This window comes from Excalfactoria chinensis, chromosome 1 (genome assembly GCF_039878825.1).
Source record: "Excalfactoria chinensis isolate bCotChi1 chromosome 1, bCotChi1.hap2, whole genome shotgun sequence".
Lineage (NCBI taxonomy): Eukaryota > Metazoa > Chordata > Aves > Galliformes > Phasianidae > Excalfactoria > Excalfactoria chinensis.
In genome coordinates, this window is record NC_092825.1 from 22446245 (window position 1) to 22462631 (window position 16387).

The window sequence follows — 16387 nt, forward strand, 5'->3', positions numbered from 1 at the left end:
AAAAAATGAAGAAAATCATGCAGTGTGAGATCATATGCAAGCATGGAATGTCATCCCACAGGAGGAAGGAAGAAATAAAGAATAATTATTTGAGCAGCTCAAGCATTGAGCACTCAAGGAACCTAGTGAGGAAGGAAAGAGAACCAGGTGATACCAATTTCACTAGATTTTGATAAATAAATGTTCTTTTCCATTATCATGTTCTTTATCATTCTATCATTTAAATTAGGGGAAACAATAGTGAAGTTTGAAAGAGAACAGAATAGGTTAGTTATTAACTTATCAGCTCCTAGGGTTTACAAATCTCACTCGATGAACAACTAATACAATGGGGTAGTTTATCTAAATATCTACTCCTCTTTCGCCTCAAACCACAAATCTACTGCATGTTCTGCCAAAGCAACAAGTTTTTAGAAAAAACTTATAGCAGAAGAAAGGTTGGCAGATGAGAGACTCTTCTTATACAGAAAAAAAGAAAAAAAAAAAAAAAAGAATTGGATGGAAAAAGAGTTTCCTTCTATCTCAGAGGAAACTGCCTTCAAATCACTTATTTTATACAACTATTTTCCTCTAAAGGCATCATACCTTGGCTGTAAAATCCAGTTCTTCTTCCTCAGAAGTATGCCAACTGTCATTACTGCCCTCTTTTTCAGAACTTCTCCAAAAACAAAGCAAAGTAAGTACTGGTCCTCTCAAATCATCCCCAAATAAGCATTTGGTATTTTCAAAAGACTCACCTTGTTGAGTCTCCTTGGGAAATGTCATCCATTGCTGTTCAAATAGAAATCGATGTGTTGAAATTAGGTCTTGCATACTAAACGTTAACCAATACAGACATTTAACATGGAAAACAGCTCATACTAGTACGGAAAGCTGAAGTGGCCAATTCAATAAAAACAGCATGAAGGAAAGTGTTTACAAAACAAATGCTTCTTAAAATCATACTGAATTGTAAAAATATAATAATAACAAACAAATCAGAGATATCGACAATATCTACTTTTTTTTTTTTTTTTTTTTTTTTTTTTTTTTTTTTTTTTTTTTTTGCTGCCCTACCTTGCTATGGATTATAAATAGATATATTTATAAATATAAAGAAAATCAAAAAGCATACTCAGGAGCTATAGGTTCTCCCTAGGTAGAAGAATCACCAGCATTTCTCTACAGTGAATCAAAAAATGATATACGTGAGACAAAAGGAGCATTACCAGGGCACGCTATACTACAAGTTTTTACCAGTTCAGTGAAGGCAGTAACTCACACCTAAGACTATAGGATAGGTCAGGTCAAAAGGGATCTCCGGAAGTCTCTCAGCCAACTACTTAAAGCCAGCTCAGCTTTGAGGTCAGGAGAAGTCGGTCAGGGTTTTATTCAGTCTAGTCTTGAACACCTCCGAGAAGAGAAACTTCCCAGCTTCTCTGTTTTGCCATCCTTATCACGGCAACACTTTTCATCTCCCGTTAGAAACCCTCGTGCTTCCATTTACACCTCTTGCCATCTTCACTGCCTGTCAAGTATCACAGGGAAGCATTTGGCTTTGTCTTCTCATCTGCATGGGACGCTGCAGTTAGGGCCCTTCAAAGCTGCCTCTTCTTCAGGCTGACTAAGTCCATTTTCTCAGCCCCCTCTCACAGGGCAAATACTCCTTCACAAATATGATGGCTCCCTAGAGAATTAGCTTGCTACTGAAAGATCAACCGCTCCTTTAGAAGGAACTCAAAATTACAGCCAAGGCACAGTCAAGCGAGTGCCAAACAGGGGCTGACCATCGCTTCTCTCAGTCTCCTGGCTTTGCTACTCTTAACACAGCCCAAGCTGCAGCTCTTAGCTGCCAGGGCACCCTGCTGGCTCATGCTCAGCTTGCCTTCTGCCACGTCTGTGTCCTCTCTCAGCAGAGCTGCTCCCCTGCCACGCAGTCCCATCATGTTTTGTAGGAAGGGGCTTTTTCACCCCAAATGCATCTTGCTATTCGCCCTCGGTGGATTTCTTAAGATGCCTGCCAGTCCGTTTCCCTGGCTCACTGAAGTCCCTCGGAATGCCAGCTCTGTGCTGAAGCATATCCAACAGCCTCTCTTATTTCACATCATTAGCAACCCTGATGAGAGTGCCCTGCAGTATATCCTTCAGGTCACTGATGTACTACTGAAAACTGCAACCTAGGAACACAGCTTTTGAAGAGCTAACACCTCTAAACAACTAAGACATAACAGAAGGACTTTTTGATTCCCAGCACAGAAGGGAAAACAAACATATCTGATCTCCACACAGAAATCATAATTCCTGAAGTTTCTGAACTAACTGCTAAATACTATAACAAAATGAAGTGTTACTACTAACAACCTACAAATGAGTGTACAAATTTTCCCTTTCCTAAACGCAGTCCATGTGAGAGCATTCCCTCATCTGAACACAGCTTTCTGACGATGCAATACAGTATAAATGTTAAAACAAGTCTCACGTAGAGAAAACCTAGAGGCTGAAACTTCCCATCTGAGGGCATCTTAAGTGGTTCAAATGCTGACAATTTGAGTTTTGATATTTTCCACTACAGAAAACACTGAACATTCTTAAATGCTAACGGAATACTGCTGCATGTAAAGCTAAATAACTAACTCAGTACTATGACTCTATCTGCTAACTTTCCACGCAGAACAGAAAATTGCTGCTGCGTGGAACAGTTAAACTCCGGACGAATGACTTCAGTTACATCTTCAATGAGTACCACTAGGAATAAGGAAAACAGCTCATTAAATTCTGCTTTCCACATATAATAAACATTGCCAGTGATCAAAACCAGGTCCCGCTATCCTTTAGAAGGCGAGACAGGAATTAGATGAGATAGCTTTCAGCAACACCAAAATCACAGCCACGATGCACTGACACAGAAATGAGATCTAGTCTCCAGGGACCCGTTTCCACTTTAATGAAGCCTACATCACCATTTCTAAGCAAGAGGAGAACAGATTACAAAACAAACAACCCCCAAAACCAACACTATCACAAGGGATAAAAGCAAACGCCAAATTCAGTAATAAGGGACTCATGCAAAACATGCAAAAGGACAAAAGCTGCCCCAAATCCACTCTAACTCATAGAGCCTAAATCATCAAGATACAGATCTGCAAGATAATAAGCACCTATGATGTGCAAGTATTGGTGCATCACAAGACACGTCGTATTTAAAATACTACTGTGCAGAATGAATACCTTCCCTTGATTCGCCCGCCTGTTCTCAGTGTCTGCTCAGGAGACCGTTGCATTCCTACATCCATTAAGGGAAAGGCATGGAAAGGACAGACAACAGTGACATCAGAATAAATGTGGAATCTCAGAAGTTTGGAAAACACAAAAAGCACACAGACAAAGCTACAGCACTGGGAGAATGCACTGTGACTATGACATGCATCTGTGTGCACATGTACATCTGTGTGCCAAAAGAGAAACTGAGGAACACCATCCTGGCATCAAATTCTTTCACAACAAATCTGTTACTTTTCTCTGGAGCAGAAGGTTGTCCTACTTACGTGGATTTTATCACATACACATGCAGTGGTGTGGAAAAACAGCTACTATCAGAAACATACACTTAAGAGACAGTTCAAAAGAATCATCGGATGGCTTGGGTTGAAAAGAACCTCAAGATGGTTTCTCATCCCTTCTGGCTTTTCTCCGTTTCCTTAAGAGGGAACGCAGAAAAAGTTTTGTCTGACCTCAGGAGATATAAATCACACAGAAGTGCTAGTTTACTTTTCTAAGAGTTTTGCAATGCTGAGACAATTCCTCTAATCATAGAATCACTCAGCTTGGAAAAGACCTTAAAGATCATCAAGTCCAACTGCAAAGGACTCAGGGAAACACTGAACAATACACCAGTATGTGCTGCAGTGGCTAACAATACCGTCACTGCAGACATACTAGGAATAGGAACAGCACAACTACTGTTATTCTCAAAAATAAACTCCCACTCAAAACCTAAGAGATCGGTCATTCAGTATGTTCTGGAAGCCAATTTGGCTGTGAGTAATAAAAAGGTTCATATTCTGACATCCAAATAATCATGGGCAAACTTGTTAAAAAATGCTGACCTGTTCAACATTCTTCAGAATCTTCTCTTCTAATTAGAAAGTACAAAAGGAGCAGAAAGGATAAGGTCAAAATTTTACATTGCGGAAAAATAAAAGAGAAGAGCAAAAGCCAATAAACGAATTCCAAAGTGGGTGTTTCTCTGGTCCCTCTCTCAGCATCCTGGCTTCTCGCCTAAACGACACTTTTAAGACTGTTACTGTGGCATATTAAAAGGACTCTCACGATGCAGGCTGTGGATGCAATCAGAGACTGCAGAATTAATTCCAATATTGTTTCTACTGTGCTAATAAACCTTCTCTCTGCGCCCTCCCACTCCTCTGCTGGGGTCATCCTTAAAAGACCGAGCACAGGAAGAATCACAGAATGCTTTGGGTTGGAACAGACCTTTCATATCATCTAGTTCCAACTCCCTGCTATAAGCACGGACACCTCCCTCTAGACCAGGCTGCTCAAAGCCCCATCCCCCCCTGGCTTTGAAGGCTTGCAGGGAGGGAGCATTTACAACCTCTCTGGGCAACCTGTTCCAGTGTCTCATCCTCCTCACAGTAAAGAATTTCTTCCTGATATCTAGTGTAAATGTACCCTCTACTCGGAAGAAGAAACCCTCAAGTCACATATTTTAAATTAACCCAGGCCTGTTAGTCCTTACAGTGGGGAACCAGAGCAACTATCTACGTGCACGGAAGGTAGCAACTGACTGAAACAGTTTGGGTGAAAACAGTATTTCAATGATTAAACCAACTGCATCGAGCCCCACTGAAAAGAAAGCAAACAAAACTTCAAAACCAACCTACGAAGAAACTTCTTCAACCACTGTCTAGTTCAAAGCAACTGCTCCTACGTCAAAGGCAACATCACATGGGTCTAGAAATCTATTCTTCCATCTGGGATAAGTCCGGGAAGAAAAAATATGCCATGTGTTCTTTGTTCATATTTCTCAGTCTTTATAATAAAAAAGCAATGAATTGTGTTTGAACAGTCTGCTGCCCATCTGACACGATTCTCACACAAAACCCTTAAAAATAAGGAACAAATAAAACCTCGTACGTTGGGGCCTGAAATGTAAATTGCAAGGCAATTTCTTTCATATTAAAATAGCAACTTTCTAAGATTCCTTTAGGGCAATGTGAGCTTATAAACGCTGCCTGGATTTTACAGACTCACTGAAGGAATGTAGTTCTTATATTTACATGGCAATGAGAAAATGTAACAGTTTTTCTGGATCACAAAGTCTTTTTTTTTGTCTTTTTTTTTTTTTTTTCATTTTAAATAAAACTAATTGAAGAAAAGCATTACTTTGATTATAAATCAAACCATGTCCAAAAAGATACAGTATATACAAACACTGTACTGTTGTTGCTCAGGAAGTTACTTTTCCAAGACAATTTTTGTTCATGTCTCCACAGCACAAACAAAAGCAATTGTACCTGAAGGTGAGAAATTGTCTCTCACAAAAAAGGAGCTTTACACAGGTGCAACTATTAAAATTAAAACAAAGTGACAGAAATCCAGCGGTAATCAACAAAAGATGCATCTTCTTGCAATTCATCTGCTGCTTCGCCGCTACAGAAGATAAAACTACCATTTGGGACGAAACTACAGCTTTTGCAATTGGATGTTCTGAACAACAATCTAAACGAGCCTCTCTGAGTAAAATGGCACACCCAAAAAACACAATGCCACTTTAACCTAGTTTGTTCCTTCTCTTCCCTCCTCCCCCTTGCTAAAGGGAAAATTTAAATAAATGGGCAACTTGATGGGCTGAAAGCGACAACTGTATGAGCAGATGGATGTAGTGCACACAAATCACAACTGTCCCCACAGCCCGTGGAGATGCAGTGTAAACTAGCAGCAAGCAAACACATTCCTAACACTTCTTATGACAGTCCACCTGATGCTTTCACTGAAGTCCACACTGAGCACGGTAAATTTAAAAGATGCAAACTAACCTAAGGAAGGGGTCACCACGATTCTGCCCATTAGCTCTACCACAGTTAAGTATCCTACCTTCTCTGCTCAAAGCAGGTGCACCCAACGTAATGCCAGTCATCGGCACTGGGATGCCTCCCGTGGCACCTGCACAAGGTTCCCCAGTGCTGTCATGGTCTTCATATTCAGTCAGGTCTTTACTGAGACTATGGAAAGCAAAAGAGGAAATGCATTTGGGAGAAATAATCCCACAGCTGCACACAACACTTAATGGAATAATAAGAGCCTTGTATTATCCATCCTAGACATAATCATAGCCAAAACAATTTGCATATTCACTAAGTGTAACATACTCTACTTTTTGCATAACCGTAACATACTCAAATACTCTGGACACGTCTATTTGATAGATGCACATCCAGATCTTTGAGGTTGTTTACTTCTGCCTGGTACCCTCTGCAGTCCAGTTTTTACAAATACAGCCACTCTTATGAATGAACACCCATGGGTAAAATACTTATCCGTAGGAGGAGTAAAGCTGCTTAGTAATTTAACAAAGGAAATAACAGCCAGATCTCCTCTGAAACAAAACACAGGCGGTTCCTGGTCAGTGGAACTGAAGACAGGAATAACAAGGGTTCTCTTTTGAGAAGAGTTTACAAACATTTCAGTTTTTCAAGTTGAACTTCCGTGTCTGTGGGCTACAGACACATTTTAATAGTGTATACTAGGCAGACATCAGCTTAGCAACCAACACTTGAAATCTTACAGAGAATCTGGAGCAGAAGCCCTTTCCTCAACTTTCAGATTAACACCAGACACATAAACACATCGGAGCGGCCGCTACTGCCCGTCCCAGCCAGGTCAGGCAGCGGGGATCCCCGGCCCGGCCCGCCGCCCTTACCGCTGCGCCTTGTCGCGCTCCTCGTCCTCCTGCAGCCCCCGCCGCACCTGGGCCAGGTCTCCGGCGGCGGCCCCGCGGTGCAGCTCGCTCAGGTCGTTGCCGCTGAGCTCACACGCACCGGCGGGACGCGCCGAGGCGGTGCTGCCGGGCGGCGGATCCTTTTTCTTCTTCTTTTTGAAGAAGCTAAAAAACTTTTTCATTTTGGCCGGGCCGAGTCCCGAGCACTACGCGCAAAGGCGCCGTACGCTCAGGAAGGCATAGCCAATAAACAGGCAGCAGAGCAGCCTCCGACTCCCAGCAAGGGAGCCGCAGCGATGTTAAGAGCGTACGCGCCCGCGGAGAGCAGGAGCGTGCGGCCGTGCGGGCTCAGTCACAGCCGGAAGCGCCTAGCAACGGTGCGTTCTGGTGCCGATGCAATAGCAACGGGGATGACCGTCTGCAGGGTTCTGTTCCGCTGTATCAAAGCCCCTGTAGTTAAACTTCATTTACTTTTTCTTCCGGTAGAGGAGACAAGTGCAGTTCAGCTTCACTTGCATCTTTTGTGCACGAATCCTTGTTTCCAATACTTTTAAGATGACCTTCCCTTAGAAATAACTTTCAGGGTGCTTAGTATGAAATTTCAAGTTAAGCTGTATAAACTGAATGTGTACAATGATTTTTCCCTGCTGAAAAAGACTTGGGGCTGTGCTGGTGGAGGGCAAGCTGGACATGAGCCAGCAGCATGCCCTCACAGCCCAGAAAGCCAACCATATCCTGGGCTGCATCAAAAGAAGCATGGCCAGCCAGCCTCGAGTATGTAATCCTGCATTTTGATTCTGTGTGTTAAAACAGGAACTTAAACTGAGTGAGGAAATCTTAACACAAACAGCATTTCAGTACAATGGACAGCTGAATTTACTCAAGGCAGAATTGGCAATGCTAACTACCAAGCTAGAACAGACAAAAGAAAGCAAAGACAGGCTGGAAACAGAGCTTGAATCATTCCATTCCCACTTGAATGCAGTGCTCCAAGATCTCAAACGTCATCAGTCATTGAGAAGTGATGCCGAAAGACCATATCAGAGAGAACGTGATGAACGGCTTCGTTTACAAGACAAGCTCCATCATGAGCTCTCTGATGTGCCAGACAGCAACAAGAGCTTGTCTCAGCGGCTGAGTAAAATGGAAAGCAAAGGTAACAGTCTAGAAAATGTTGCCGTGCACAATTATAATCCAAACCCCATACTTGCCCAGGTGCTAGCGATACCCTCGCTAGGGCCAAAAGGACCACCGTGACTCATCAAGAAAGGTGGCAAAATGGCGTTTATTAGGAGTAATCAATACCTTATATACCTTACTACTTCGTCTACGCCCCCTAGGGCACGTTTGAAATGCGCACGCCCAAAGTACATCACTAGATAGGGGACGGAAGAGGCTGGTTTACTATCACCGTCACATCCCGAAAAAGCCCCGCTACCGCCTATATGCTTGTACTACAAGGTTCAGCCTCGTTAGCATCTACAACATCTCCCCGCCCCCCAAGACAACAGTTTATCCCTTTTCAATGTGAACACTAAAATCCCAAGTATAATCTACTATAAATTTGATATTATTCTATATGTTCTATGCAATATACTTATACTATTGTACTCAGCTTAACTGAATTACTTATCTACTTAGTCAAATCTAACCTTAATAAGACTAATACTAATCTTAATGCAACTCTAACGATATTAATATATTACTCTTATCATAACTCTATTACTATATTAATATATTACTCTTAATATAACTTACTCTATAAATTTATATAAACCTTAATATCTATTAATATATTACTCTTAATTATAACTTACTCTCTATAAACTTTATATAAACCTTAAAAGCTCTATCCGATATAATGAGTAGTGCAAGTTACATTTGTGCAAAATAAAACAATACCACAACTAAATGAAGTGTATAATAAGATAGTCCCTTTGATGTCTGGAGCCATCCGAGAAACAGTTCTCATCCGTGATGTTTTCTATTCTTCTTCATTCTTCGTCATTCTTGCATGATGCATCTTCTCTGTATGGTGAACAGCAGTCAAAGTCTTCTGTCTGTAGCCTCGATAGCGTCCATCAGCTCATCAGCACACGGCAACATGCACCATCATTACATTAACGTGTAATCGATATGTAGTGACTAGGTAACTAGAATCACACTCTATAGGATAAGAAGAACACATCCTAAAAGATAAGTGAAGTTGCAAATACAGATAAGTGTGAATCTACTGTTGGCTGAGACCCGACAATTCCAGACTGAATCCAGAAGGTCCCCGCGCTTGTTGTTCGAGCGGTACTAATCACCGAGACCAACAGCAGCAGAACAGTCTCAGGTACCAGATTCGGACTCCCCACCAACTGCTCCTGTAAGAAAAGAACTCTTATCCCACTTCCCATAGTCAGTCTTCACCAACCATTCTTGAGTAAAATGAGAAGTGAAGCAGGACCCATTGTCAGTCTTAATGTGACTGGGTAAACCGACCACAGCAACAGCGGTTGCCAAATGGTATTGGACTGCAGTCAAGCCAGACCTGACATGCTGAGTGACCGTGATGACAGTAGAGGAGGTACTCACAGCAATAGCCAGTCCTTGACGGGGAGACAAGCAAGGCTCCCAGATGACACCAGTTTGCCAGATCTGCAGTGACCCTAGGCCAAAGACAGGAGTGCTGGCAACTGTATCTGCTATTGCATTACCTCTGGTAAAAAGGCTTGGCACCTCAGAGTGACCATGCACATATAAGGATGCAACAGGAGCTGTGTGAGAGGCCAAGGTCTCTTCCAAAATTCCAGCAGCCTCTGAACTTGGGAAGTCCTCCCGGCCCATCCGGGACAACTGCTTGGCTGCAAAGATGGAGTAGGCAACAATGTTAGAGGGTATCATTCGCCAGAGGTGCATTGCGACCGTCACAGCCATCACCTCAAGCATCTGCACGCTGACCATTCGGTTTGTGAAGACAGCAGCCTGTGAACTACGGTTGGAGTCCTGCCAAACCACCATCCTGAGATCAAGAGTCTCATGCTCTACCAACTGAGCTAGCTGGGCCATTTCAAGGCCTTGAGCAGTGGCCCACTGTGCAAGCGATCCTTCCATGCAGCTCTGTAAGATCTTTTGCCAAGCTGCAGCCATTTCGCTAGACAGATTTTGGGGTTCTTTTGGGTCGGATCCCTTTAGCTGACCATACAAGGGCTTCATCAATCGAGAAGGTATCCCCAAAGCACCCCGAACCCACTGGAGGGCTCCTGCCAGTTTCTGCATATTCCATAGCTTCTTAACACGTGGTTGAATATCAAGACCCACCAGCTGCATCATCTCAGTGCTAAACTTATATTCCAAGCACTCTGCTCTAATTCCCTCTTGCATGTCTATACCATGCACAGGGTAAAAGGGATCATCTTGTTCAGCTGCCACATCCCTCCCAAGCTCAGTCATCCAACTTGCTGTCTGGGACACCACAAACTGCAAACATCCCATCCAGGATGCGCCGATCATTGAAAAAATATGGAACGCTTCACGAATTTGCGTGTCATCCTTGCGCAGGGGCCATGCTAATCTTCTCTGTATCGTTCCAATTTTAGTATATGTGCTGCCGAAGCGCAGGATGTGACGGTGATAGTAAACCAGCCTCTTCCGTCCCCTATCTAGTGATGTACTTTGGGCGCGCGCATTTCAAACGTGCCCTAGGGGGCGTAGACGAAGTAGTAAGGTATATAAGGTATTGATTACTCCTAATAAACGCCATTTTGCCACCTTTCTTGATGAGTCACGGTGGTCCTTTTGGCCCTAGCGAGGGTATCGCTAGCACCTGGGCAAGTATGGGGTTTGGATTATAATTGTGCACGGCAACAAGAAAACGAGCTTCACCAGTTGAAAGAAACACTTCAGGAAAAAACACTGCTTTTAGAAATGACGCAAAAAGACTTAAATCAAGCCCAGTGTCAAGCGAAAGAAAATGAGCATGCGCGACAAATTGAGAAAGACCAAGTCAGTAAATTTATGATAAAGCAGGAGTCTATGCAGGAACGATTGGCCCAGCTCCAAAGTGAAAACCTTCTGCTCCGTCAGCAGCTGGAAGATTTGCAGAACAAGGGGACCATCAAAGAAAAGGTTATGAATGATGTCCAGGACAGACTTCATGAAATGTTCAACAAACTCAGAGCTGATTGTGAGAAGCAGGTTTACCTCATGGAAGAGAGAAACAAGGAATTAAATACCAAGTGTACTGATTTAAGGGAACAAGTCTTTAAATATGAGACTGACAAAGTAGAAAGAGAGGTAAGCTATACAATTAGAAGAAATTAAAATGTTTCAATGCATAAAATGAATTTGTATTTCTAAAGCACATCAGGCATAAGTTATACACATAGGACCAAATCATGTTGTTTTCTTGTGCTTCACTGTTTTTTCTCTTAGAATTAAGGAGGATCGGTAAATGGATGAATTGTATAATATGGTCAGTTTAAAGGAGTAAAGTCAAGTTTCATGTTTTTCCTCATGTTCTTCTGTTTCCTTAGGGTGTGATCAGACAGCTGCAGCAGGAGCTTGCTGATGCTCTTAAAAAGCAGTCTATGTCAGAAGCTTCCCTTGAAGTTACTACACGCTACCGCAGTGACCTTGAGGAAGACAAAATTGCGCTTGCAAAAGGAATTGGACAGGGTGAAAACCAAGGTACAGAGATGCTGTAACTTATACGTATAAATTTGAGGGCGATTATTCCCTGTTTCTGGTGAAGAAGAGAAAAATAATGTTCTGACAGCAAGTATCAGAGAGAGTTAAGGAGGTTAGCAGTGATACCCTGTCATAATTCATGAAGCTGGTGAAGTCCTTGCCAACTGGCCTCCTCCTCTGTAGTGAAAGATAAGTGTTACTGGAATCATCACAAAGCCAACTAGTTTCTTTTGCAAGTAGGAGACATTCTTCAGCCCCACAGCATAAGTTCTTCTTGCGGCTCCAGGCTATTGCAGCAGTGTTCTTTCTTAACTTCTCAACTTGCCCCTTGTCATCTGTGATCACAGTCAAACCTGTGCCAAATCAGTAGTTACAGGATGTCTAGTCACTGAGAAGGTAGGATTGGCAGTGTCATTGCTCATAATGGTGTTATAGAAAATCCTTTGTACAGATGGGAGAGGCCAGTGTCACAGATGATGAAATATCATCTGTTACCATTCATTTGCTCGGAGAAATGAAGGCTTGACTGAATTGGAAACGATTCCAGTACTCTGGGTAGAGGGTTTATGTAGATACATGCAATATTCAAATTTCTCAGCGCTCACTGAGTTCTCTGTACTGAACCTAACCTGGCTGCTGAGGATTCTCACTGCTATTTTACAGTTACAGGAATCTGAAGAACAGCGTATTCAGTCTGAGCATTGTGTTCATGACTTGAAGACTGTCCTAGATAGTAAGGAAAGAGAAGTATCAGCTTCTACACAGAAACTGCAGGACCTTCTGTTAGCAGCTTCTGGAACCAGTACTACCATAAAACAACTGGAAGAACACGTGCAGCGGTAAGAAAACAGGAGAGTGAAGCAAGGTTTTGCTTTCTGGGATTCTCTGAAAACGTCAGGATTGTCTTGTTGCATCATCATGGTAATACATGATTTTGGAAGCAGCTCTTGCTTTAAACTGCATTCTGTCACACCATTCTTTTGCAGTTGTTGTAATAGGCGTTCTCTAAAATTCGGGCTGTGACATTATAGGCCCCCCTCGCTCTGTGATAGGCTGTTAGCAGTGAATATATAAGGAGAGGTAAGACACAACAGAGAATCCATTTTACCCATTTTTGAAGCACTTCACTCTCAGACTGATGGTGTTTTATTTGGCCCTGGACAAGTGTGCGACAGTATTCACCGAGACGAGCTCACAATACTAGTAATCAGTGCAACAGATAGTTCATCATTTAGATTCTAGTATTTTTGGTGTCTGAGCCCTCTCGGAATTCTGTACAATCTTAATGATCTAAAGTCATCAAGTCATCAACACTGAGTTTCTGTGCTCCTTCACCTCTAGACAAGAATCTTCCCCTCTTACTGACAACCAGCAGCACAGAAGCATATTAGGAAAACAAACAAACAAACAAACAAACAAACAAAAAACCTTAAAGAGCTCATATCTGAGTTTGCTAAAACAACCTTGCAAAGTGAAGGCCGCCACTTTCTGCACTTGCTTTCCCTGTGAAGAAATGCTGAACTGTACCAAAATGTGAGCTCCTCTTTGATCGCTGTGGCGCAGGCTGCCAGAGAAGGTTCTTAGCACCTCTGCCATCGGCAGGCTACAAATTGTTCAGCTCCTCGTGAGATCCAAAGCTGTGGGATCTGCTGGCCTCCGTGCCTACTGGAAGCTTGCCCACCACCTTCTGCTCAGGCCACAGAAAGAACTGCTCTACACTGTACGAGTATGGAAAGTGATTGTTAGCAGTACCTTTACTCCAGTCCCTGATCTTTACACAATGATGTCTCAAGTACCCCAGGAAGAAAAGGACACAAATGCATGCTGGCCATTTGTCTGATCTCAGGGCAGACTGAAGGCACCAGAAGGAGAGACGGAAGTGAGCAGAGGGCTGTAGCAAGCCATAGAGGCAAGGAATGAGGTGGAAAGCAAGTCAAGAAAAGGCCAACAGAATAAAACAAAGATGTACCAGATATGAAAGTTTATTAAATACCACGTTGGAACATAAATATCTGGAATTAAATATAGCATATTAGTGTCACAAAATACATTCATATAAAAAGGTGCAGAGAGATGCAGCAACAGTCATTGCATCCCCCCATTGCTTGTTAACTCAAGTTGTTGAATTAGTGGGTAAAAAATGAATTAGTGGGTAAAAATTTTTCCAGTTTCTGTTTGCCTCAGTACAACCTTTCTCATGTCTTTGGAATGTTGAATTCATTTGTTGTACAATATCCCAGGAAACCCTGTAGACAAGGAATGAGCACTGCAGAAATTAGCAATTAGAAACTGCTCGTCTTACAGACACCAAGTCCCATAGCATTACCCTGCACCTGAGTTGCAGCTACTGTATCACCAGCTGTTAGCAGCAACTAACAGCTGCCCCATCACACAAATAGTGTTAAGTGCCAATTGGACGGAAGGTTGAAATATGAATTTTCCTTCTTCCCACAATGAAGGTTCATCACGTGTTCATCTACCAACTGTGAATATCTTAAGACAAATCAAATTCTAATGGAAAATCCAACAAGGATACCAAACCAGAAATATCAAAAAGGTCACATTCAAGCTTTCTTGGCACCGCTACACACTCACAGTCTTTTTAAACCCAAGGTGTGTGAAAGTGACAGCAATGTAAAGTGCATTCTTCTCCACCTTAAACACTGGTAAAACTTCCACTTAACCAGCAGAAATATTCAAAGCATCAGGACTGACACAGCTGGCAGGAATCCAATCAAAACCTCTTATGCATTAAAATAACACTGGAAACACGACCACAGACAGTGGAAGGGTTAAACAGAACCAAAGGAACGCTTCTGGTAAGACATGGAACAAAAAACGTGTAGCAAAATCATGCCTCAAAAACATTTTGACAGCTCCGTCAAGTTCAAGAACCAGCATTACTCAGGCTGATAGTAAGAAAAAATAGATATGGTTCTTATCCTGAGTGCAAAATAAACCGACTACCCCTCGGTGACCAACAGGTAAGTGCAGAGTGTCAACCTACTTAATACATTTAGAATTTATATTCAAACCGCAATAAAGATGTTTTCACACCTAAGCTACGGGATGGGAAATCACAGACCTCCTGTGTAAACAAATGATCTCCAGTACTTTTCCCTTTGCATTTTTATTTAGATCAGGTAATGTTGGTTTAAAACATCCCGGTACTCCTGTACCGCTCTGCAAAGGGGATCCTGGTCAATACTGAGATTTATTGAAGATCCATCAGTTGATACCATTGGAGAAGCTCTAGCAGATCCAGTTTCAAGTTCAGCAGTGGCTGGAAAGAAAAGAAACAAGATTCACGCTGTTACTTTTACAGTAGATTGAGTCAAATCAGTCACTGTAAAAACATTACTGATAACTGATCAAGCTACGCTCTAGAGAGATATTTAAGAACTTCCAAGGAAAACAGAAATCAAACAGGACAGGCATAAAGGAAGAAACATTTTTTCACATTCAATTATCAGCCAATACATTTTTTAAAGCTAGAGAAAGAAATTCCAGGGTTTAGAAACAGAATGGTTTGGGCTGGAAGGGACCTTTTAAGATCACCCAGTTCCAACGCCCCTGCTATTGGCAGGGACAGTTCCCTCTAGACCAGGTTCCTCAGAGCCCCATCCGGACTGGCCCTGAATGCCTGCAAGGTGGGGCTACGCACAACCTCTCTAGGCAAGCTGTTCCAGAGTCTCACCACCCTTACCTTAGGAAGTAAAGAATTTCTTCCTAATATCTAGTCTAAATCTACCTACTTTCAGTTTACAGCCATTTCTCCGTATCCTGTTATTACATGTCCTTATGAAAAGTCTCTCCCCAGCTTTCCTGTAGGCCCCCATCAGGTACTGGAAGGCCACTGGAAGGCCCCCCCAGAGCCTTGTCTTATCCAGACTGAAGAGCCCCAGCTTTCTCAGCCCATTCCCTTAGAGGAGGTGCTCCAGCCCTCTGACCATCTCCATGGCCTTCCTCTGGACTCTCTCCAACAACTCCATGTCCTCCTTGTGCTGGAGGTTCCAGAACTGGACACGATACTCCATGTGGAGTCTCACGAGAGCAGAGTAGAGAGGCAGAATCTTCTCTGAAGACCTGGCCTTGTATTATAGAACAGACTTTACACAGCATATTAAAAGCAATCAATTCATGCTGTGTTTGCCTATACATTACTGAATGATTTTTACCTAAATAGAGGCTGTCTTTTCCACTGATTCTTCTTTATCCAAAAACAAGTATGACAACATGTCAGGTACAAACAAAAGCAATGAAAAAGAGAGAGAGCAAAAATCAAGAACACCAGAAAATGTATACGGCATACTTGAAGTGCTGAACGCAATGAATGTATGCAGAAACAGAAGTAGTGACAGAAGTCTAAAAAATCTGATTTCTGGGCTTTTTTTTACATTTGATGTTTGTGCCTGAGGATGAAAGGTGACTTCAACTTAAGCCAAGCATATCTGCGTGGGGGAGATGATTTACTCTCTGTGCTTTCTCTCATAACTAACTGCAGAACATTCTGAAGAGTATATTGGTTAGCAGGCAGTTTTCCATTAAAACTCTAGAGTTAAAAAGAATCCTACACTGTGCTTCAAACAGCACAAATCTTGACAACTTCTGAAAATAATTACGTAGAAGTTACAAACAGTCATCATCTTCCTTAAAAACACTGATGTCAGAGTAGCACGTTACCTTGTTCAAGTTCTTTACTGATTTTTTCATCCAGTTCCTTCTGTATCTAGAATTAGAAATAACACATGCATTATAAATACCACTGCGCATTTT

The 16387-nt window shown here is 42.3% G+C and overlaps 1 non-coding gene across 1 annotated transcript; it reads right to left on the bottom strand.

Annotated features, from left to right (window-relative positions):
* Positions 1 to 10438: 10438 nt before the first annotated feature.
* On the bottom strand, positions 10439 to 10541 carry LOC140247513 (U6 spliceosomal RNA). Its single transcript, XR_011902696.1, has one exon. It is a non-coding gene; the product is annotated as a U6 spliceosomal RNA (small nuclear RNA).
* Positions 10542 to 16387: the final 5846 nt, after the last annotated feature.